Here is a 26,847-nt window from a genome sequence, read left to right on the forward strand (position 1 = left end):
AGCTATTACAACATGGTTGGTGAAGTATGGTGGACTGACTTGGCGAATACTCTGATTTATACAGAAACAAATACATTGCCAGTACCGTAAGTGAAATAGGTCACACTTGTGCATGCCGAGTGGAAGTCCACTACAGCCCAAAACAGAACATGATGGTTTAGCAAGAAAGCCCAAGAATCCGAAGCCAAGTAGTCGTACGCAAATAACGAAGTCTTCCAGCGTAGCAATCTACAGGGAAGAGCCAAAGAAACTGGTACACCTGCCTAATATCGTGTAGGGCCCCCGCGAGCACGCATAACTGCCGCAACATGACTGGCATGGACTCCCATAATGTCTGAAGTAGTGCTGGAGGGAATTGACACCATGAATCCTGCAGGGCTGCGCATAAATTCGTAAGAGTGCGAGGGGGTGGAGATCGCTTCTGAACAGATCGTTTCAATGCATCCAAGATTTGCTCAATAATGTTCATGTCTAGGGGATATGGTGTCCAGCGGAAGTGTTTAAAGTCACAACAGTGTTCCTGGAGCCACTCTGTAGCAATTCTGGAAGTGTGAGGTGTCGCATTGTCCTGCTGCAACTGCCCAAGTCCGTCGGAATGCACAAGGGACTTGAATAGATGCAGGTGATCTGACAGGATGCTTACGTACGTGTCACCTGTCAGAGTCGTATCTAGATGTATCAGGGGTCCCATTTCATTCCAACTGCATTCACCCCACACCATTACAGAGTCTCCACTAGTCTGAACAGTACCCTGCTAACAGGCAGTGTCCATGGATTCATGAGATTGCCTCCATACCTGCACACGTCCATCCGCTGAGTACAATTTGAAACGAGACTCGTTCGGCCAGGCAACAAGTTTCCAGTCATCAACAGCCAATGTCGGTGTTGACGGCCCCAGGTGAGGGTACACGAGTGGCAAACCCATATCGACGATGTTTCGTTGAATGGTTCGCACGCTGACACTTGTTGATGGCCCAACATTGAATGTGAGGAAGGATTGCACTTCTGTCACGTTGAACGATTCTCTTCAGTCGTCGTTGGTCCCGTTCCTGCAGGATCTTTTTCCGGCGGCACTGATATCGGATATTTTATGTTTTACCGGATTTCTGATATTCACGTTACACTCGTGAAATGGTCGCACAAGAGATCCCCACTTCATCGCTACCTCGGAGATGTGTCCCATCGCTCGTGCTCCGACGTTCAAAGTGACTTAAGTGTTGATAACTTGCCATTGTAGCAGCAGTAACCGAGCTAACAATTGCGACAGACACTTGTTGTCTTATATAGGCGTCTCCGACAACAGCGCCGTATTCTGTCTGTTTAAATATCTCTGTATTTGAATAAGAAAATCTATACCAGTGTCTTTGGCGCTTCAGTGTAAAAAAAAGAAAATCCAAGTCCAGTGGCCACAACAGGTTTCACTATCAGTTGGGCCATTTCACAAGCTGCTAGAAGATTCGAAATGAAGTGATACGACTGATGTTGGTCTCTAAATGCTGACTACGCGAATTAATTGAGGGCAGCACTGCACATGTTGCTAGCACCTCCTGGAGCGTGTTGTAGTGTCTTGTGAGCGCCCCCTAACGCTGGTCGCTGTGTCTTGTGAGCGGCGACTGGTACTGGCTGCGCTGCATATCAGCCATTGTGTGGTCTTCATAGTGACGTCTGAATCAGAGCCTGAGTCGTCGTTAAGCTGAGATGCAAGATCCATACTCTCATATTCGGCAGATACTGCCGTAAATGCCCTGGTCTGTGGTGTTGGTCTGCCGTCTGACACTGAAATTGGATGATCGTCTCCATGGCGCTTTCGCTCTTGTGAAATGAAGCTGTAACGAAACACACTGCTCTTCTTTGGATCTTCTCTATTTATCCTACGAATCCTATCTGGTACAGATGCCTGACTGAAGAGCAATATTCAAGTATTGGTCGATCGAGGGTTTTGTAACCTGCTTCCTTCGTTTGTGGACAGCACTTTCTGCGGAATCTTACAATTAATCTGAGCCTGACATTTACCTTACTTGTGATTAATTTTATACGATCGTTCTACTTTAAATCGCTCCTCCCACATAGTCCCAGATATTTCATGGACGTGATTGCTTCAAACGATTGTTGTTCAATCGTATAATCAAACAACAGTGGGTAAATACGCCCCTTTACGCGCAATATTTTACCTTTGTTTATGTTGGGAAGCCAATCCCCGCAGGAAACATTAATTCTTTGCAGGTCTTCCAACATTTCGCTATAATTTTCTAGTGTTGCGATTGTGTGTATACGGCAGCGTCGTCTGCAAAGTGTCTTGTGGAATTTACGACGCTTTCTGCCCGGTCATATACATACAGGGTGTGCTAAAAAACAGCGACAAACTTTAGGGACAGGTTCCTTACACCAAGACAAGAAAAAATTCTATTAAACAAGGGCTCTAAAGCGCATACCTTAAGAGGTGTGAGCACTTGTTCATCTTCGATACTATGTAACACAACTCTTATAATGCAAGCTATTTGCCTTTCATATTTCTGGAGGAGGTAGCATGGACCAAATCAAGAAAAAAGTGTCTTTTAAAAATGGACTCTAAAATGCATAACTTAGGAGCTACGAGCACTTATTTAGTAAAACAAAAAATGGTTCAAACGGCTCTGAGCACTATGTGACTTAACATCTGTGGTCATCAGTCCACTAGAACTTAGAACTACTTAAACCTAACTAACCTAAGGACATCACACACATCCATGCCCGAGGCAGGATTCGAACCTGCGACCGTAGCAGTCGCGCGGTTCCGGACTGAGCGCCTAGAACCGCTAGACCACCGCGGCCAGCTTTAGTAAAACAGATATACTGTATTTCACACTAGCGAAGATGAACAAGTGCTCATACCTCTTAAGGAATGCATTGTACAGCCCATGTTTACTAGACTTTTTTACTTATTTCTGTATAAGGAACCTTTCCCTAAAGTTTTTCCGGGCACCCTGTATATCGTGAAAAGTAATTGTCCTCTAAAACTCCCCCGTGGTACGCCCGAAGTTACTTTTACGTCTGAAAATTTCGATGCGTTGAGAACGGCATGCTGTGTTCTGTCCGTTGGGAAGTTCAACCATCATAGAGCTGGTGTGATATTCCGTACGCTCGTATTTTGTTCATTAGGAAGTGAGGAACTGAATCGAACGTCTTCTAGCAGTCAAGGAACATCGTATCAACCTGGGCACTGGTATCTACTGCTTTCTTAACGAATATGGCCACCCTGTAAGGAGAAATTGCCATCCACTGCCTAGTGAAAAAGTTTTAGAATACGTGGAAGCTATCAGGCGCAGAGAGATTGTGCGCCAGTGACGTGTTAACTCGTTAGGACACCGTGATGCGGTTTGCAGTGAAGGCACGCGCGGTGCAGCAAAGCAACGGAGTTAGGCAGAGAGAGTGTCTCTTCAAAGCGGGGCGCCGATCAATGTCGCGAGCACGAATGCCTGCATATCGGCGAGTCTCGCCGCTGGAGGACAAACACGCTCGCGCCAGCTTTTAAGCGAACGCCGCCGCTTCTGGAGACGGCCCCACGCTGCTATCAAACGATCACGGACTTCACAGTTTTGGGTGGCTTCTGTACCAGTAGAGGCTTGTTGCTTGTGTGCGTTGAGTGTCTGAGCCACCAGAAAGCCATGCCTTCAGTCTGAGGTCTCCAGTCCGAAGAAAAAAGTGGAGTCATCCATATTATTACCAAAAGGAATCCGCTAAATTTCGGTTACACGATAAATCACACAAATCTAAAGGCTGTAAATTCAACTAAATTCTTAGGTATACATATAATTAAGGCGAGACGGCCAATAATGTCGTCAGTGCAGATGCACACCAGACTCGAACTACTACTGGAAACGGTGAAATACCGCGAATAACAAGGATAAGCTACGTATTTCTCGACAGTACTTCCTATTAAAGGCATCGCCTCTACATATTGGCCTGAAGTAAACTTCGTATTTTTGCGACTTCCTATTCTGTATGATCTCTTGTATCTGCTTGGTCATGTCGCAGATCATGTTGGAAACCAACAATTCTAATCTTACTTGCAATTCGAAGGGCGCTGTCTCCCACATCTCCCTCGGTAAGGGTGCAGCGTGCACCGGTACCTAACGGTTACTGCTGAGTAGTTGCTCCTCCACACAGCATCCCATACGAGCAAACCAGTTTCATCTGTACTCGTACCTTAGGTACTTGGGCTATGCATGGCTCAGTTTAAAAAGAATAGCCCGCTGTAGTCACAGGGTCGAGCCGCAAATAACAAGGGTTCTATTCTAACGTCTGTTACTGATCTAGACAGCAGAGAATTGTGTTGAATAATGTTTTTTCAGGAAAAATCATCTAAAATTAACAGCAAGTGATCCTACGATATTCATTAAAAATACAGACAGAAAATACGCTTATCAAACACAGTAAAGTTACTTTGGCAGCGGTACGAGAATGGTAGCAAAATCCCCAAACAAAGCAGTCATCAAAGACATGCGAAAACTAAGTCCATTTCGCAGTCACAATAAACTAACGTTCTCCAGCTCAAAACAGTTCATAGTTCAACATGATGATTCACAAATTAACACACGCGTTGTAAACGACAGTAACTCATACTCTATCTATTCTCAATTCCGTAAATGAAGCAGCAAAAATTAGCGTCCTACTGTGGAGCACTTTCAGACCTCTCGAAATATAAAGTCCCTTAAGGAATCAAAGTATGGTAGCAGCTATTCACCGCCCAGAATCTATCACCTACTTCATCAAAAACCTCACAATACAACAGCCAGGTCTGCCTCCTTCCAGAACTTGGGTAAAAGTGCCCAGAATCACTCCCTTGACTCACGTGATTCCCATAGTGTTCCACTACTGTCTACTTTTTCGTTGGCTGAAGGCTGTTCCCACCAAAAATGCATCGCTCATACATGCAGCAGACATCATATAACTCAACCCGACCAATTCCTAGACTGAACTAACATATTACAACAGTATTTACATAAATAAATATTATGTACATTCAGTCACACTCAAACCATTCACAATAAATAACAATAAAGGTTTGTTCTTAAATAAATAAGCCAGTATTCTCGCGCAAGTACGCTGATGATAAATGACAACAGATTGTCGTTAATATTGTTTAAACATTTATGACTGTTTATCTGAAGCGTCTTTGGCGCTCTTTTACAAATCTGGTGTCAGCGAACACATGCGACTGACCACTTGTTAAATTACCATTCTATAGTATTATCAATTGTAGTTAACATTTGAATAAAGTTACTGGCAAAATAGTAAACTGTTCATTAAATAAATACACAAGTATCAAAAACTATGAGGTATCAACGCAGTATTCACTTGCTGTGTAACTGGGGAGGATAGAATCTTCTGACAAACATCTGCATAATGAAAAGATATAAAAAACCTATAAATCAAGAAATTAGATACAGATACATAGCTTTTAGCGATGATACTTATAGTGCAATGCTGTCTTCTGAGGTATCGCACGATGAAATTGCACAAAGTGTTTAACAGTTGTTAATTCAGAAGTTCATTTACAAAATATTCTGAAGAGCCAAAGAGCCTGGTACACCTGTCTAAGAACGTGTAAGGCCCCCGTGAGCACGCAGAAGTGCCACGATACGAAGTGGCATGAACTCTACTAATGTCTGAAGTAGTGCTGGAGGGAATTGACACCATGAATCCTGAAGGGTTGTCCATAAATCCGTAAGAGTACGAGGGGGTGGAGATCTCTTCTGAACAGCACGTTGCAAGGCATCCAATATATTTTCAGTAATGTTCATGTCTGTATAGTCTGGTAGCCAGCGGAAGTGTTTAAACTTAGAAGAGTGTTCCTGGAGCCACTCTGTCGCAATTCTGGACGTGTGGGGTGTCGCTGTGTCCTGCCGGAATTGACCAAGTCCGTCGGAATGCACAATGGATATGAATGGATGCTGGTGATCAGATAGGATGCTTACGTACGTCTCACCTGCCAGAGTCGTATCTAAACGTAACAGGGATCCCATTTCACTCCAATTGCACACGCCCCATGCCATTACAGAGCCTTCACCAGTTTGAACAATCCCCTGTTGATAGGCAGGGTCCATGAATTCATGAAGTTGTTTCCATACCTGTACACGTCCATCCGTCCGATGGGAACGTAGGACCAAGGAATCTGAAGTACTCTCCTGGGAGTCAGAATTCCGGAAAAATTGGTGTTTTGTGCAGACGCTAACATTGATGGATGGTCTGGGAGGAGCTAAATAGCAGAAGTTGAGACGAAGGGAAATTTTGTGGGAATTTGTTCACTTCCCAGAGCAGGCATTGGTCGGCGCTCGGAAGCGACGCATAATTAACGCGACTTGCGCTGCAATTGGCGTAAGTGATTTTGCTGGAGGGGAAACCGAGGCGAAGAGCGGACTGGGAGAAGTCTCCGTAGTGGTCTTCCGTTCCCAGCGTGGCGTTCTTTACTCAGCTTGCCTGAGAGAGAGTGAGCATCTCTGTAGTTTAGGACTTAGCAAACGGAACGATTGAGCGTGGAGATAGAAAGTTTTCGTTCAGCTATGTACTGAGCAAGATAGCAAGAAGTGAATAGACGAGCGCAGCCTTGCGGCCGACGTCCGCATAACGACGCCGCCCCGCCACGCTGAATTCGGTGACATTGCGCCCGCTCCGGCCACTGATTAATTTGTTGAATCACGTCGGCAAAGTTTACACGAGGGTGTCATGGGCCGTTTATTGTAGAATTCTTCTCGCACTTCGCATTGCGCCTGGGTCAGTCGATAGGAATTACTTTTGATTTATCGCGCTTTATTCCACGCAAACGCAATTTATGACCACTGCCTGTTAGGAGAGTCATGTAATGTGATGATTGAAGGTCGTGAGTTAAAATAAATCTGTGCTAATCGACTGCATCTGTTTTCAATCAAGTAGTTGAAATCCCAAGTCACTTTCTTAATTAATTTTATGTTCAACATTTGCATCTGGTGTTCAATAGCTGAATATAACATCAATGTGCACCCCTTTTTAATTAAAAGTGATCAATTCTGAATCAATTAATGTCAACACTGCCACCATAGTTCAATCAGGAGTCACAGGGCCTTATTACTTTCTTTGCGTTATCCGACCTTGCGGCAGTTTTGCTCTCTGTTGATCTGTTAGTCAATTACCTGGGGTGAACACACACCAAAACCAGATAAGTGACGGGTGGGGTGTTACAATACTTATTGAATTCCCTTTACAATTACGATCGCCTTTTGTTGTGTTATCTGTTTACCGATGCACCGTCCGCCGCTCGTGGTCTCGCGGTAGCGTTCTCGCTTCCCGAGTACGGGGTCCCGGGTTCGATTCCCGGCGGGGTCAGGGATTTTCACCTGCCTCGAGATGACTGGGTGTTTGTGTTGTCCTCATCATTTCATCATCATCCAGGAAAGTGGCGAAATTGGACTGAGCAAAGATTGGATAACTGTACGGGCGCTGATAACCACGCAGTTGAGCGCCCCACAAACCAAACATCATCATCATCACCGATGCACCGTCAATCAAGTACATGTGTCTACTGTGTTGTGAATGTGCAGTATGTCACTGCTCTGGTAGAAGTGTGCATTCTTGGTTGGCTACTAATTCCGCAATTTTCAATATATTATATCAAAATGCTTATAGTGCGTCTCAGTAGCTAAAATTTTGACACTATATTTCTTTAGCTGCACTCATCACGTATAAAAAATTTTAGGGTAGGTTTCGACATTAGGACTGGCCCATTCCTTTGTCAGATAGACTGTATAATGACGTAGTGTCATTTTGTGTTGTTCACATTAGTCTTGATATTTCACAAAGGAATAAAGTCAATGAAGAGGTAACAACAGCAAACTGATGAGGAAGCTGAGACACAATTACTGGTTATCAGAGCACCCTAATACGACCAGCGCTTCCAGAGCTACAGCTAATCAAAGACCATATTTCAGTACTACACTTCATTATTAATTAACTCTAGTAATAAAAATCATGGAGCTCTGAACAAGGTGTCAATAGATAGTTCTCGGTGAGGGTTGTATATAAATGTATTCACTTCCATTATACACATGTTTCTTTACCTGGCGGGAGGCCTTCACTAATACACATATTGCCGGCCGCGGTGGTCTAGCGGTTCTAGGCGCGCAGTCCGGAACCGCGCGACTGCTACGGTCGCAGGTTCGAATCCTGCCTCGGGCATGGATGTGTGTGATGTCCTTAGATTAGTTAGGTTTAAGTAGTTCTAAGTTCTAGGGGACTGATGACCTCAGATGTTAAGTCCCATAGTGCTCAGAGCCATATATAATACACATATTCGTTTACCTTTGAGAAGCTACATAATTAACATTTCGCCGTCCGCGACACCACAGTGGTGTCGTGTGCGAAATAGCGTTCAACGACCGGCGACACCACAGTGGTGTCGTGAGCATAGTATCGCGCAGTGGCTGGTGACAGCACTTTAGTAATTTTTTCATTCCGTTGGTGGTTTGTTTAGGTACACAATAAGTTACACACGTCAACAACTTTTTTTTGTTTTTATAAGTACTTGTGCACTTTCATCATGGCAGACGAAAGAGACGATACGATTACTTACGATGAATGCGCGGACGTCTTGTCTGATGTTCCGGACGGCTTGGCCGATTGGGAAGAAGACTTTGGATATTTAAAAAAAAAAGTAAGTGAAGCAGAATCGTCGGAAGATAGTAAAATACGTCCAAGAAGCATCCGGCGAACCCTACTGTTGCCAACTGATTCGGATGAATCAGACGAAGAAGACAGACTATGATTTACTGAGGACCAATAATAAATTTGGAGGATCTCCGGGTCCACATATATTTCCCAGAGATACAAAGAGCGTCGTGGATATTGTAGAATTATATAATGGGAACGATCTATTTGAATATATTAGCAACGAAACCAACAAGTATTACAGTCAAAATTGCAATAGGAGAAAACTGGATAAAAAATTCTAAATTTGTCGATATTACGGGACCCGAACTTAGAAAATGATTTGGGCTTGCTATCCTTATGGGAATTGTAAAAAAGGCAAGGATCGATGATTACTGGTCAACGAATCCGTTGATAGACACGCCAATATTTGGCAAAACAATGTCCCGCAACCAATTCAGACAAATATTATCATTTTTACATTTTTCCGACAATAACAATAAACCGGATAATGCCGACCGGCTTTTCAAAGTGCAATTCGTAAATGATTATTTTTTCCAAAAAATTTAAAGAAACGTTTAATCCAAGTCAAAACATCTCAGTTGATGAAGGAATGATACCGTGGCGTGGAAAGTTTAAAATTTAAGTTTACAATCCGTCGAAAATTACGAAATTTGACATACTTATCCGGTTGCTGTGTGATCTGAGTACGGGATACATTTCCTCATTCAAGATATATTCCGGCGCTGGACAACCTTAAGCAAAAACAGTGATGGAATTATTGACACCTTCTTACGGAATGTGGCATCACCTCTACATGGATAATTATTATAACAGTGAAGAACATGCAGAGAAGTTACTTGAAAAGAAAATTCGAGTTCGTGGAACGATACGGCAAAATAGAGGGTGTCCGGAAAAATTAAAGCGCGCAAAAGTCAATGTGTTTGAAGCTTGTTGTCAACGGAAAGGTGACTAGCGGCCGGCGACAAGCCAAGTAATCTGAACTAGCGCTGCCGGCGCGAAGCGAATAAATTTGTACGAGACGTGCGGACGGCAAAGTGTTAACAGAATGATACACACAGTTGCATGCACTAGGATTATGTTATGTGCTAGCGAATGGACGCAGCCGGGGTTGGCGCGCTGAGACAGTTCGTCACGACTGGCACCATGGGCGCGCTATGAATTTCGCCACCTACCACAAGCGCAGCGCAACCAGCAACCGCCGTGCCGCCGCCAATGAAATGTGGTAAGCCGCGGCCACAGACAGCAACGGAAGGTTCACGGTCGGCGTTGGCGTACGACAATTCTAGTTTGGAATTCCAGGGTTGGTGTTCGTAGCTACAGTTTCTAGTGAAGATCAGCCAGCGAGACTTCATCTACAAGTGGAGTCGCATACGGACAAGTGTTCACTACAGTGATTGACAGTGTGGCGCCTAGGACGGATATAATCTTGTTGACATTTTGTTCTGTAACACACGCCTTAACAGGCCACTGCTTTCTTGTATGTGTACACAAGAACATCCAACGAGTTGCGGTACAACTTTAATTAAGTAACGCAGCGCAATAAAGTGTATATTTGTGTGTCACTAACTTGCTGTCCACCTCAGAGCACCCAAACCTAATACGAAGCGTGCGAGCGGTTCAAAACAGACGACCCGTGCACATCACTTGGCAACGAGAATTCCGAACTCACTGCAGTGCATCATTTACTGTGTTACTTTGCTATTAATTGCTTGCTTGTTCGTTAACTTTTCGTACTTGTGGAAATTTCTTGTTACAGATTGGCGCTCTTCGTTTTTCGCTGTTTACTTCCTGTGCTTCCATAGTTCATAAATCAGCTTTAGGATTTCTTGTGTGTTTGTATTAGAATTTGTTTACTATGTCAAACCCACGGCCGCGCGGGGTAGCCGCACGGTCTTGGGCGCCTTGTCACGGATCGCACGGCTTTCCCCGTCGGAGGTTCGAGTCCTCCCTCGGGCATGGGTGTGTGTGTTGTCCTTAGCGTAAGTTAGGTTAAGTTAGATTAATTAGGGTTGTAACGTATACTATCTTTACGACGTTGCTCATCGAGCCATATACGTTATCTCGCATTTCTAGCTGCTTCTCTCACACAAATAATGAAAAAATTCAGGAATACAGGGTCGCCACCAGCCCAAGCCCTTCCTAACCAGTTAGAAAAAACGGAGCTGGAAAATTATTAGTTTAATTACTTTAATAATTTTATTAGAAGTATGCAAATTTCTTTAAGTAGGCAGATAAATAGCACTCCATGTCGTGCATGAAGCAACTTGATTAATTCAGGATTGGAAATCGGAGTAAGTGGGTAGGATCAACACCACAGAATTTATCTTTCACGTAGATTATTTATTGTATCTAAGTATTTGGTTACACATCCTGACTACACATAACTGGTGCCTGACTAGAAATATTTAAGTAAGAATTACGTGAGAATGTAACAGCACTACAGCAAGAAGAAACTCAGAAAACGGGGGCGGGAGACAATGATACTTTCATCTCCTTTACATTAATACCATAAAAATATCTAAGTGAGATTTGCATTACGATTCTACGCATGCACTATTCTGGGCAGAGGTTTAACCAATACGGGAGGCTGTGCGATAATTAACAAACTAACTGCATCTGCTGCTTGCAAACGGCCGAACTAGAGCACGAACTGCATTCCGAATCAAACTGTTGCGATGCTTCGTAGAAAGCGCACAAAGGAACAGATATTCTTCCAGAAATTATAGCTCATTAAGCAAGCAAACTATTAAAATAAAGCCTATTGTGGTGCCGTGGTGGACCAGAAGGGTCATTTATTACCAAACACGTGGCACAAAATCGACATCCAAAGACAAAACCAACTTCCACAAAATATAAGATTAAAAATCATTAAAAAAATAACTCGCTTCATACGCTTCAGTTAAGCTGAAGTTCTTAAGTATTTCACCAGTTAAACTTAACGAAGTCCTAACTCAACCTGCTTCCTATCACCTGAAAATCCCCCCCCCCCCCTTAAGAGCTACGATCCGCACTCACCAAGCGTTCACCGAAGAGTGCCGCTTCCTCTTTCGAGACTACCTAGCCCCCCGTGCAGCCTTCGACACAGCCCTCGACTAAGATGGATAAACCTCTCTGTTCAGGTACTGGAAACCTAAGTTGGTCATCCTCTGCTCTCCTTCGAACGAGAAGCAACATCGTCTGCTCCCAGCAGACGATGACTAATTTAGCGATTCCCGCAAAACAAAACCGAAATCCCACATTAAAACACACATATAATAATCAATAGACCTTATTTCAGTGCTCAGTCTTTCTGGAAGAGTTCATGAATTGAGCTAAAATCAGGTAGTAAAGTAAATAAGTTGTACCGAATTCGACAAGCGTCTTATGAAACGACTTCACAGAGACGTTTCAGGGTGTAAGCCTAGGGACCGATGACCATAGCAGTTTGGTCCCATAGTCCTTACCACAAATTTCCAATTTTTTCCAAACCCACCGTTCCAAACCCCTCATTTGCCTGCCTTACGGTTAGCGGCGACACAAATGCAAACGCCTGCGGCACCGCTGCTCTAAATTAGTTTCGTCAGTTACAGTTGCAGTCAATGGATCAGCTTACGGAACTGATGAAGGGATTCGTCCTAACGTAGATGGCACCAACTGTGACATGGAATCGGACTACGTCACCCACTGCACCACCACAAGCAACACAGCTTTCGCTGCTGCCTCCATTTCGACATTAAGAAGAAAAGGAAGACTGGTTGGCATATTTGCGACAATTTGAAGCACGCCTGGCAGCTTACCAAATTGGCTAGAGTGCTCGCGCCATGTCTTCAAGCCAACGCACCCACAAAAATATAATAAAACACATTTTAAATACTGGATTTACATTTAAATAATTTGAAATTAAATAAATATTCCTACAGTTGGCGCATAAACAAGCTCTAGCGCACATTATTGGATACATAAACAAATTAAATAAACATATATCAAAGGAATAGAACAAAAGGTAGGCCAGTAGCCTAATGTCTCTGTACCTTCTAAAACACAGTAAATATTTAACCATTTCTTCATGAATAGTATATATCGGATATAAACAAAGGCATGGGTGAATAAATATATTTATAAGCATGCTGATACCGTTTTTTCGTGTAAATGTGGAGTACTTATGGCCTGACGCGATCGACAGTAGTCGGCCACTTTGACCTCTAATAACTCATGTACTATTTAAGTTACATGCGTATAATTCATACCAATTTAGGTTTACACTAATAGCTTTCTATAGACACACAGATCAACGAAATCGGATGAACCGTTTAGATTTTGGAAATTCGTTGCCGGGTGTTACTTGTATAATTTACCGTCAGATACTAAACTTTAAACTAATAAAAATATTGAAAATCTGTTTACACCGTCAGAATCGTCGCGTAAATAATGGTAATGTACGCTTGACAGCAAGAAAAGTGGGTCACTGCCGAATACAACCAACATAACGTAGTTGTGTTGCAGGTCCTCTAAACACCAAAACCCCGTGGGGTACAGTCGTTTGACTATACGCAATGGGTACCGCAAGAGACTACTAGAGACCAAAGGTCTTTATGGCAGTCAGTCTAAGCATCAACTAATATCGTCATACAAAACATATTAGAAAACACGTTCTTAGCGATGAGACACCCCATAACACTCATAAACTAACCTTAATTGCAACAAGTGTCATTCCAAAAGTTCTGAGAAAGCGGATTATTTAACATGTACAGTAATCCTTAGTCAAAATTAAATACTTGAGACAATATATGGAGTTACAAAGCAGTACGGCAATTGGAAAAAGTTTTTCGCTCTCGAAAAGATTTTCCATCCACGTGCTGAACGTCGCTCAATGGCAAGTGGCTCTGGAAACTGGATAGTGGACGAACCAGTAAAAAACGGTATTAACGACAACAAGCACTCTACAGAAATTTCAACATTAACAGCGAATGACCAGTAATATCGTTGTTCTCGTAACACATCAACAGCTACGTGTACACAAATTTGAACTTTAAATGACATGACCAACGTCGTCGTTCTGGACCTGGATTCAAACCCAGCACCTATAGCCATTGCTAACTAAGCTAAGCTTTGTTTGTGTCTTATTGAGACCCGATCACTAGGCATAAAGTGAAGTATAGACGTTTGTACCAGTATCAGTTATCAATTCAGATCCAGAAAATAAATGACGAAAATGTTTGTACTGAACTGGGAATCCTGTCATAACAGTTACCTTCCTGGGAACGACCCCCAACGACGTTTAATATGGTGTCATTCACAAGGAACAAGGCAGACTCATGTTTAAAATTGAAACGCCATCATGTAAAGCTAGTGACAGGGTTGCGAACCCAGCACCTAATCGGATTGTTAACGAAGTAAGTAAAATGAGAAGTTAAATATCAAATGTTTTCACCAATAGCGAGACGTTGGAACCTTAAATGACGATAGAATTGTTTTTGCCTGACTGGGATTCGAACCCAGCATCTAGCGCTGGCGTTTTCTAGACAGGAACAGACTATAAACAGCTATTGTTGGTTCACCAGTAGCGAGATGTGCGCATGTTTAGCCAGACATCAGGCGACGAAAGGTTCTGTGCTGAATGGAATTCAAACCCTGCACACGTGGTCATGAAGACACTTTAAATATCAAATTCTTTTCCAATAATAGCTAGGAGTGGCATGTTTGTACTTTCAGTGATGTGCTCGAAAATACTGTGCTGGCTAGAAGTTGAATCCACAACATGTCGCCGGCCGCGGTGGTCTAGCGGTTCTAGGCGCTCAGTCCGGAACCGCGCGTCTGCTACGGTCGCAGGTTCGAATCCTGCCTCGGGCATGGATGTGTGTGATGTCCTTAGGTTAGTTAGGTTTAAGTAGTTCTAAGTTCTAGGGGACTGATGACCACAGATGTTAAGTCCCATAGCGCTCAGAGCCATTTGAGTCATTTGAACCACAACATGTCGTCGTTGGTGATCACAACGAACACAACGTCAAACCCAAATCCGTTTTCACCAGTAGGATGGAGAGGAATGTTTGAACTCGAAAATATCTAAGGAAACGTTTGATCTTGTAATGTTGTGATAAAAAGCTCATCATGTGGCTGTGAGTTGAAACGAACACGTTACAGCTGACAACGCACGAAGAGACGTTGAAAATGCAACTATTTTTCACCAGTAGTTCGGAGTGCACATGCTAGGGCTTGAAATGAAATAATGAATATTTTGTGCTGATCAGGATTCGAAACCAGATAGGTGCCTTTCGAGGACGCCTAGAAGAGTTTGCAATCTTCGGGAACACAGTGAAATCGAATTCTAATCCCAGTCCAGCACCACAATTTTCAACGTCTCAGTTTCAAATAAAGTAAGAGCCCTGTGAACTTACATGACCATTGGTTCATTAAATGAAATACGTTTTCTAGTTTACGACGGCTTGCTGGTGACAGAGTCTCTGCCTTCCGGGGTTTCTCCATCTGTCACAGCTCAAACGAATGCCGTTCTGCCCCAGTCGGCAGCTGAGGGATGTTATCTTTACTGCTGATATTGAAGTACGGAGCTTACTGGCGTTCTGCACTTGGCGTTACTAGGGGTGAAGGAGAGCTACTTGTGTGTGTTAAAAATCTACGCCTGACGTGAGATGTGAACCTACACGTTTTACACGTCAATACAAGATTAACCCACCAAACCACAGAACCCCCTGCCAAGCACATAATTATGAATTGCAGAGTGTTCATTTAGATGTAGACGCAGATGTCAAGGGACGCGTAACAGGAAGGAGGGCGGGATATGGGAATGGATAGAAGTGCAGAAGTGCAAAATATAAACGAGAAATGCTTGCAAAGTATTGCTTACTTAGATGTGTGCCACAGTTCGTTTTATCTGAGGACCGAGAGATAAGGAAGGACTGTTTTCAGAACGAAGAATGTGTTATAGGGAAGGGGAGATCAAAGAATACGGTTTGAGAGGAATGATAGAGAGTAAAGACAGCAGCAATTAAAAGAGTGTGAATGGAAACTGCTAGATTTGTTTATAAAGTTTTGGGGTGCTGGAATAGATGGGCACTTGCGGCGATAGTGGCAGAGAGAGAGTGTGTGAGAGAGAATAGAGGAGATATTAACAACGAGTAAACATAATATGAAATCGTTTGCGTATTGTATGGAGAACGGAGGGTGTATTCATGGCTGGAGGGGAAGAGAGAGATGTATTTGAAATAACAAAAACTACTGTGACAGAGTCCATCTACGCTGATTAGTTTGTAAGTATCTAGACAGGGTATAAATGAAATGAAAATAGAATATTTAACAAACTGTATATTCAAAAGAAACCCACTTGAATGAAAAGAGGCAACTCAAAGGAAAACTAACCCATATTATATCTTTATGTTGTCACGCGATCTTCCACTAGCTCCCAATGAGGAAAAATGACGGAAAAGAAGACATATCAAAACATTTTAAGGACTCTAATATTTTATCCAGAATCCTTCATTATTTTGTACTTCTATCATGCGTCTTGGCATAGAATGTATAAGCCGTCGGACGTAACAGCCTGAAGAAGCAACTTCCTCCCAGGCTTCCAGGACGCAGTCCCAAAGAGTGTCCGCAGTAGTTGGTTGGTTTCGTGGCCATTTCTCTGTTAATGTTCTGGCGACCTCAGCCCACATGTTTTCCATGGGGTTCATATCAGTCGCCCATTGCGGTCAGTCCATGACCTTGGCGCCAATCGTGGAGAGACGCTTCTGAACAAATGCAGACTTGTGAATGGGAGAATGGTCCTCTTGCAATGTGACGTCCCCTTCTGCGTATAGCATTCGCACTGACGGAAGCATCACATTTTCCAATATGTGGGCATACTGCACGCTGTCCAGAGTTCCTTCTATCCTGTGAAGAATTCCCACCCCTTTCGCAGAAATCCAACCCCAGCAGGTAACAGATAGCCGGACACTTCTTCTCGTCGTGGTTACATATTCGCGTCCATGGCGAGTCCCTTGCGGCCTGTAAACGATTCGTGGACCGTCGTTACTGGTGGAAAACACCTTCTCATCAGTGAAAATGACGTTGTGCCACGACGCCCTCAGATGGAGCTGTGCAAATGCTAGCCAGTATAAAACGTTGTCGGCTGGTCCCGGCGGGGGTTCGAGTCCTTCCTCGGGCATGGTTGTGTGTATTTGTCCTTAGGATAATTTAGGTTCAGTAGTGTGCAAGCTTAGGGACTGGTGACCTTAGCAGTTAAGTCCCATACGATTTCACACTAACATAAAACGTTGTCTTCGTTGAGCTCTTGTTTCACGGCGGATCGTCGTGCATGCAGTCCAGCGTCCCTCAGCCTTTGGCGAATCGTGTCACTGGAGCCGAGGAAGTTGGTCTCCAGTACCAACAGCTTCGCGTTCAGAAAGGGATTTTCACTGCTCCTAGACACTAGGTCCCTCTCTTACTGCCGTGAGCTTACTCTCTTCCTGCTTGAGCCAGGAGCCCTGTTGGTAGTGCCTCTTTCAAGGCAGATCCTCCACCATCTCGTTGCAGTTTATGTGGTACGCCATACCGTCTGCCAGCTTCTCTGATGGAACATCCTCCTTCTTCAATGAGAGCGACGGTTCTATCTCGAATAGACCTCTCCCAGAGGTCTACGGCAGACAGCCTGATGTGTATTTCTGCTTGCCGCTCTTATACTGATGCCAGGAGAGGAGGTAAACATATTTACGTCAAACGGAGCGGCAGAGGCAGAGGCATGCGGCGCGACCGTGCTGGCTCGTCCCGAGCTGTTGGCCCACCAACGCCACCGCCAGCTCGCTCACTTCCGTCTCGCCTCGGCCAGCCTGGTTGGCCCGTAGCTCGCGAGCCGCGGCTATTACAGACCAGGGCTGCAAGGCCACGATCACCCCTTGAAGGATCAAAAGTTACACCTAACCTACCAAGTCTGTAGTATAAACTAACGCAGCTACAGCTATTATGCTATAACATGTGCAGGCGCACCTACAGTTGACGATTCATTCAAATATTGACGAACAATACGTTCGGAAATACATTCATTTTAAACATAGCTTCCACAAAATATTTCACCTAGCTAGCAATAGCATGACGCAGGAAACTATTCTTTCTTGTAAACGCTCTGCATTAGATGTAGCCTTAAGAAAACGTGTATTCAACCACGCCAACTAAGCGGAATGTAAAAGTAAACAGGTTCGGCGGCAGATTCTCCAAATAATAGTTCAAATGGCTCTGAGCATTCTCCAAATAATAGTATATACGTAGTATATAATACACGTTTTGTGCACTTATAACATGTAGTTAGTGTCTCTGAAACAATACGTGCTGCACGACGGAAATTACTTTCTGCTGAGGCACTTCATTTACATCTCAATGATACACGACAACTAGAGAACATTCCTCTTTACGGCAGTCAATCCACTTGTAAATTAACACCATGATATCGCAGATATTAGGCAACACGTTACTAGGGATGAGAAAGGCCTTAAGGTTTGCAACTAAACATGCTACTCCTAGCTACTACTGAATAAGAATTTGTTTATTAACGTGTCTTCTTAACCATGTGTGTGGCGTTCGACTCTCAGTCAGCATAGACGTTTTCGTCGTCTTATTTCTAGTTAAACGTGCGCACATCTCGTTAATGGTGAACCAACATTGGACATTTCTCCCCTGTTCCTGGTTAGACAATGACGGCGGTAGGCACCGAGTTCGAATCCCGGTCAGGCAATACAACGTCAGTCGTCATTTAAGGTTCCAAGCTCACTGCTGGTGACCAACTGTGATATCTACATTCTGATTTTACGTACTTATTCAACAATCCGATTAGATTCAAATGGTTCAAATGGCTCTGAGCACTATGGGACTTAACATCTATGGTCATCAGTCCCCTAGAACTTAGAACTACTTAAACCTAACTAACCTAAGGACATCACACACATCCATGCCCGAGGCAGGATTCGAACCTGTGACCGTAGCAGTCGCGCGGCTCCGGACTGAGCGCCTAGAACCGCTAGACCACCACGGCCGGCTCCGATTAGGTGTTGGGTTCGCATTCTTGTCACCAGCATTACATGATGGCATTTCAATTTTAAACATGTGCATCCTTTGTTCCTTAACAATGCAACAATATACAACGTCTTTCGAGGTTAATTACCAAGAAGGTAATTGTCATGTTAGGGTTCCTGGTTTCGTACAAACATTATCGTCATTTACGTTCAAGTTGAGAATTGATAACTGATACTAGTGCAAACGTCAATATTTGATGTCTCTTTCTGCCTAGTGATCGAGTCTCGATGAGGCACAAAGCTTTGCTTGGTTAACAATGGCTTTACGTTCTGGGTTTGCATCCGGATCCAGAACGAATACGTTGGTCATGTTATTTAAAATACAACTTTGTGTACAAGTATCTGTTGATGAGTAATGTGAACAATGATATTACTTGTGATTCGCTGTTAATGCTGGGATTTCCGTAGAGTGCTTGCCCCCGTTAATCACGTTTACTTTTAGCTGCTTAGTATTACATAAAGTTTATGAGAAACCACTCCCTGTAGAACGTTGAACGACGTTCAGCACGTGCTGGGTAGACCCTTTAGATAGAAGAACTTGTTTCCAACTGCCATACAAATTTATAAATCCATTTACTGTCTCAAATATTTAATTGTGCCTAAGGATTACTGAACGATTTATGTGAAAAAATTAGTTGTCCCATAACGTTTGAAATGTCACTTATTGTAATTAAGTTTAGTTTACAAACGTTAAGGACTGTCTGATCTCTTCTGTACTATTGTGGTGCTACTTTACATCTGGACAGACTGTCATAAAGACCAGTGTTCTCTAGTCGTTTCTAGCGGTACCCATTGTGTATCTTACAATGACTATAATGTGGAGGGTTCCGACGATGTGCAACACAGATATGCTATGTTGGTTGCATACATTCAGGTACAGCCTACACGTTGGAATTCAGGCGTGACCCACTTTTTTTGCTGTCGAGTGTACATGTTTCTTTTTGAGGTATCATTGTTCATCTGGCTACTATTAATTTCTATACGAACTGTTAAATGTCTGCCATTAAGGTTTCACAAAGTCCGCCATCTTTGGCACTCCCAGTGTGTCTCCTTCATCGATACAGTGTCACAATGGAATTCCCAGCCACGCGGCTGGACCGGCTGTTGTGCGGCATCACGCGGTTGCTAAGCTAACGTTCGGCACCACGTGGCTGCTGCCGAGCCGTGGCTTTGACGAGCGTCCTGTGCGGCCGCCCCAGCTCCGAACACAGAATATTTCAAGGGCGCCACAACTCGTCCGTTACCTCACACTATGCTGTTTCAAATCTCACAAACTTGGCCAGTGCCCCTTGCGTTACGCGAGTTGTTTTGCATGTCCTAAGAACGGGCACATTCAAGCTGTTTGCAGGTGACGAAGACTTCCGCTTAGAACAAACCCATGCATAACTCGAACTTACAAGGGTATGTTGTTGATTCTGAGACGAGCTGTGATGCCAGTATAGAACTTAACAGCAAAACTGTGCAATACACAGATCAGTGCGACGCCACTCCAACAAACTTTTTGTGGACCTTGTTATTACTCTTCAAAGTGTTCAGTTTCAATTAGACACAGGTGCTTCAGTATCATTGCTAAATCACAATCCTTACGATCTGCTTGGCAAACCCAAGTTACAAAACTCAACAACTATGCTGACAGCGTATAGTGGACAGGATATTTCGGTGCCGGCCGGGGTGCCCGAGCGGTTCTAGGCGCTACAGTCTGGAACCGCGCGACCGCTACGGTCACAGGTTTGAATCCTGCCTCGGGCATGGATGTGTGTGATGTCCTTAGGTTAGTTAGGTTTAAGTAGTTCTAAGTTCTAGAGGACTGATGACCTCAGCAGTTAAGTCCCATAGTGCTCAGAGCCATTTGAACCATTTTGATATTTCGGTATTAGGATCTTGTAGCCTTCATGCCGTCTATCAAAATTTACAAAAGACTGTCATTCCAGGTTTTGCGTTCGCGGGACAATGCTAATATTTTGGTCTTTATCTGTTTGACTTGTTTAGAGTGCGTATTGTTGACAATATGCTAGCAGTTACTTCGTTTGGCTATAGAGAGAGTTTTGCTCAGTTGTGTGGCGAATTTAAACATGTGTTTGCTGAGGGCTTAGGAACGCTACCAATTTTGTTGCTCATGTGGAGATGAAAGACAATGTACTGCTTCGTTTTTGCAGAGCTAGCGCGTTACCCTACGAGATCCTTGAACATGTTGCAAAGGAACTTGCATAGTGGCAGGAAAAAGACGTCATTACGCCCGTCACAGCCAGTTTGTGGGCATCCCCGTTACTTTTCGTGAAGAAACCCCCAGGGAAATTGAGAATCTGAGCAGACTGTAAGGCGACAGTGAATCCTCAGGCAGCAGTTGATTCATTCCCACTGCCGGACCTGATGAACTTATGGACTGCTTAGAAGCGGGTCACTACTACTTCAATATTGGTTTGCACGATGGCTACCTGCAGATTCCGTTAGATGAACAATCACAGGAAGTGTGTGATCAGTGCACACGTAGGAATCTACAAATTTCTTCGCTTGCCTTTTGGTAGTGCATCTGCACCAACGATCTTTCAGTGCTATCTGGAACAATTAACTGCATCTGTGCCTTCATGAACAAACTACGTGGATGACATTGTGGTATGACGCTGCGTGGCAGAGGAGCAACTCAGTAATTTGCGTACCATGTTCAAAGCGTTGTCAGAGACATGCCTGAAATGTAACAAAGACAGAAGTGTATTCTTCCACACTTAAATTAAGTACTTAGGTATGTGATCAATTCCCAAGGTGTTCATCCGACGCAGTTGCACTTGCAGGCTATTCGTGACCTCAAACATCCAAGGAATCTCTCTGAATTGCAATCAGTGCTAGGTAAGCTGACCTAATACACTCGCTTCATTCCTAATGCAGCTCAATTCACGGCTCCCTTACATCATGTACCTTTCGTGTGGTCCCACGGATGTGACATTGCATTTCAGAAGCTAAGAGACGTTTTGCTCAGCAATGCTTGTCTGGTCCACTTCGATCCAGGAAAACCAGTTGTCTTGGCCATAGACGCATCCTATTATGGCAATGGCACGATACTTTCACACAGAACTGGTTCTGCAGAAAGACCAATAACTGTCGCCTTCAAAGGCTCAGACCACTTATCTGCGCACAGAGAAGGAGGTTCTTGCAATTATTTATGAAGTGACTAAATTTCACTAATACCTTTGTGGAAGGAGATTCTACTTAGTAACTGACCACAAATTGCTGCAGTCACTTCAGCCTGGCTAAGCCCATTCCAAACCACACTGCACAAAAAATTTGCAACGATGGGGTCTTATTCTTTTGCATTATCAGTAAGTGATAATTTACAGGCCCACATCCACGCATGCCACTGCAGACATGCCCTCGCGTCCACCCAGTGGGACTGGATGTAGACCTTAACACATGGGAAGCATCATGTTGTCAGAAAGACGCACATGAGTTAGATGCTCTGGACTAGTTCCCCTTAGATCGCTAGAAAGTCGCCCAGGCAACGGCAGTAGATCTGAACTTGCAGATTTTGCTGCACAACATCCACACGGGTTGGCCTCCCTCAGTGAGATAAATCATTAGCCCACTGATCAGCCAATACTTCGCATGTTAGCATGACTTGTCAATGCTTCAGTGTGTTCATTTGCTAAGCACTGAATCAGAATAATGTTCGTACTTTGATGGGCTCTCAAGCAATGCATTTAGCGTGAAGCAGCATCTCTACATTGATGCCAATTGCTTTATGATCCCTGTGAGAGGTGACTAATTTATTATATGTTCACTCAACAATTATGCATATGCCACAGGGCTTGGAGGGAAATTGTCTAATGATTCAACTTCAAAACAGATGTCTATCAGTCATGTTTTTACGCTATCGTGTTGCTTCGAGCTGTTGCTATTCCAGTCAAGCTGTAGATTATCACATGGGTAATATACAGAATTCAGGAATACTATTGCATTGGTTAGTTTACGGTTGTCAAATATGCTGGAATTCTTAGTCACATGCCATCTCTTGTCTGTCTGCACAGCCAGGTGTTTCTACTTGAACTGATCTCTTTATTGACAAAATCTGTCTGAATGTCATCGGCAGAACTGGATACTAGAAGAGTTCAATGAATGGGAAATTAATGGCAGCTGTAATCCATAATTCTGTGCACGTAAAAGTTTCAGATTTTCCTGACCTGATATAGATATGTGGGGCATTTTCCTCACCAACTTATCCAACTCAGTTTTATTTTCGGCTGCTCACACTTCTTGAATATACATGTTATGATCTGTACCACTTTTAATGAGAACCAGTTCCTGCTAAGCATTCACAATGGAATGCTTATTATCCTCGTAGGACCCCATTAAATTGTTGATAGCGATACTTACTGATGTGAACCACCCTTTGTGTTATGGAGCATTCAGGTCCAAAGTTGATGCAGATATGTTCGTTTTGAGTGATGATGTGATTCCAGTGTCTCTTGTGCAATCGATCTCAATGCGTCCTCTCAGTATTTCCTGAAACAGAAAGGAGAATGCAGTATGTGTAAGTCATGATGTTTTTGCTGCAGCGCTTCCATCATTCTTCACAAATGTGCGTTCCAAGTACAGGAAACTGCTCCTCAGAATTATCAAATCATCTTGCTAAATGACAATTCTTATTTTGTCATTATTATTAAATGCAGCTGAAGTAAAAGGTTTGACGGAGATATATTCCTGACGAGTGATTCGTTCATCATATTGAACTGAGTTGTTACATTGAGTGATGTCAATGGGAGATTTCAATACTATCGATGTAAGGAACTCGTAATCCTGATGTGTTGCCACGTTGTCCTTCCATTGTGGAGTGGAGTAGTGACTGGTGTGCGAACCCCTGTTATACTTTACATCCCTACTGCTTCTGCTCCTGTTCCAAGTCATGACACTACGGTTTCCTCTGCTCGAAAATCTATTAGATTCCTGTCCTGGGCAACAATTTTCATCTCAAGATGCTGTAATGCTTGAACAGTCGCTGGGAGCCATATCGAGCTACTTGGCACCTCAACAAGTTTGTGCCCTCGTCCCACTGCAGGGAAGAGTTCGTAGGTTGTACATAGTAATCGATCACTGAGATACAAATTTGTTGCGATATTACACTCAACATTAATCGTGCTAACAGAAAAAATATTCACTGGTTGATCGGACTCATAATTTTTCTCAGTATTATTCATTGGAACTTGGCTCCTCAAGACTTTCTGGCTAAATTCTACTGTCTGCTTTGTCGTTTTTCTCTCTGTTTTAAATACATTAACGTTTGCACATAAGTCAAATCCTCATTTTATAGATAGTTTTATAATTGAATTTAAATCACCAGTATCGATGAGCCAGCAGATATTTCCACAGCTTTGCTACTTCCTAGATGAAGTTTATTGTTCGCCTTGGTGATATTAGGAATGCTGTTGTATGTTTCCAGATCATCAATGCAAGACTCCATTCCCACATTCACACTTAACACAGATGAGTATTCTTTTAAAGTCAGAATGGAAGACATCTCATATAAACCTCAACAGACGTAGTGATGTGCATGCTGCTTTTTCATTTTTTTTAAAGCAATCATCAGGAAAAGCATTAAGCAGAAATGTCCACAGAGGTATGAATCGAAGTCATGGTAGCATCGAAAATTGTAGATCACATGCTTCTTGCTGAAGTAACGATCCAGTTCTTCTTCCCTGTACCATGCAAAGTAGAACACATTATTATGTTTTTTTTTTCTTCAGCATATGCAGCCCAGTACATTCCAGATCCTCCTGCATCGTCTAATTTTACGATTCCATATTCATTTGCTGACTCAGTTTTTCAGGATAGCAAATGGGAAGTTGTGTTACAGGAAATGGCCAAGAGATCACCAGTGTGTGTGTGTTTGTGTTTGTGTTTGTGTGTGTGTGTGTGTGTGTGTGTGTGTGTGTGTGTTTGTGTTTGTGTTTGTGTGTGTGTGTGTGTGTGTAGTGAGTGAAGTGGTATGCAACAGTGTGTGTATAATGTTATGTGCAGTGACTGATAGTCAGGTATGACTGAACAGTGTGGCGCTACAGTATTTAATAATAAGTTATTTGGAAAAAAAAGTATTGTATACCAGGAGTAAATCTAGTGATTGTCTCTAACTAGAAGTCTGTAAATATATGTGTATATGAATTAGCTTATTTTAAATTGATCTAAAGTTATAAATACATATCCTATATCCTTGTAAAAAGAGATCTATGGATGAATAAAACTACTATTACTACTACTACTACTACTACTACTACTACTACTACTTGATTCCCACATCGCCTTTGGCAATGTATTGCACATAAACACTCCACCATATCCTTTGATTTTGAGTTTATTGACGAATTTAAGCCGATCTGTGTTGGTAAGCGGTCTCTCAATTAGTACAGTTAGAGGAATTTTTTTTATAAACAATCCAAGTCCTTTCCTGTATGGTTTTAACCATAGTCCTTTACTGACTGCAATGGCCTCAATCATCATATTATGCCGTTTAGATTCCTTTAGTAGCTCCTCTGTGTTTTGTGAGTTCTTTACCGTTCAGGTTATGGCAGCCAGTCCTCTTGCTAATGAACGAATAGCTGAAAGCCCTGCAAGTGCTGGAATTAGAAACGTGATAATTCCACCAAATTTCTTAGGTATCGGCAGAACCTTAGGTGTTTCACATGTAATCGCCTTCTTGCTCCATTCCGCTACCAGGCACTTTTTGCCGCTGACACCACTGACTCGATCTATTTTTTAAACATCCGACACGTTTTTCCTTCTTCTACTTTAGGGTACTGTGAGATGTGTTCATAACTCGTTTGAAATTCATTCCAGCACACAATTTAAGTTCGGCACACATCGCTTTATCAACTGTGAATGCCGCAATACTTTTTTCTATGCACATGTCCTTTCTTCGCCGTATGTGCCTGGCTTTATCAGGTAAAATTCTATCTTCAGTATAATGTTCTGCCAAACTGATTTGCAGGGTACGCTGAATCGGGCTCCTTGCAGGCTTCATAAGGTAGGTTAATCCCCTTATCACCACAAGCCAAATGCTTTCACAGCATCGTTCCATATCCGCAGAAGCTGTATCCAGGGGCATGCTGTTTCACTGGTAGTTTATTGAGAATATCGTCAGCACCTCTCATGCACTTCCTAGTGCTCATGTTATGATATTGCACTTTCTGAATTTTTCACATCCTTTTATATACAAAATCGCGAGCATTCACCCAACCGTTTTACGATGATGGAAAGCCGAGACATTTCATTAAACCTCTGTTTCCTAGACGTCTTATGACATGCTCCACAAGAATCACGTCTGCTTCAGAACATTTCCATAATTCCTCTGCATAAAAATTCTTGGCGATTGCTGCACCTTCACTGTCCTTTAAGTCGTAAATTCTCAGGTTTGTCTGCTGTACTTTGGAAACTGTAAATATCTCCACTGACTAGTTTAACAGGTAAGATCATCAACATTGAATTTTTGCTTGCATGGGTCCACCATTTTAATACGATTGTATACTTTATTTAGAAGCCCATTCTCATGAACATCAGTAGATCTCATTTTAATTGTATGATTTTCAGCCCGATTATACTAGCGGCGGTGGCTGGATGCGGCGACAGCAGCGGGTACACGCAAGCGATAAGTAGAAATATTATTTAGGAGGATAGGACAGCGGTGGAAATAACAAAAAAAATTATAAAATATTTTGTTTTATTTACATTTTTACAATCATGCTATAGGAGAGTACTCGCCAAACATTTGTCTTCTGTAAACCTTAAATTCGGCCTGTATAGCGTTAAGTCCAACAGACATGACAATGTACATAGGTATACTGTCCGTGAACTCCTCCTCCACACACTTTATAGAATCTATACTTATAGACTATGGCACCTGGGGAATTCAGGTATTTATACACTACTCCAGTTGCTTGATGCTTACACTATTGTGACACAAGTAGTCCATAAAATCAAAAAATCAGCATTTTAACACCGACACTATTGTGCAGTTACTTCTTCTAAAACTACTTCAAAGTCATTTTCAGGTGCTAGGGCTACATTCACATATTTAGAACCGCTAGCAGTCAAATTGTATGTGTCGGCGAATAGCTGTACTCTTGTGGGACTTAGTTGAGACTCAGTG

This window comes from Schistocerca cancellata, chromosome 4 (genome assembly GCF_023864275.1).
Source record: "Schistocerca cancellata isolate TAMUIC-IGC-003103 chromosome 4, iqSchCanc2.1, whole genome shotgun sequence".
Taxonomy (NCBI): Eukaryota; Metazoa; Arthropoda; class Insecta; order Orthoptera; family Acrididae; genus Schistocerca; species Schistocerca cancellata.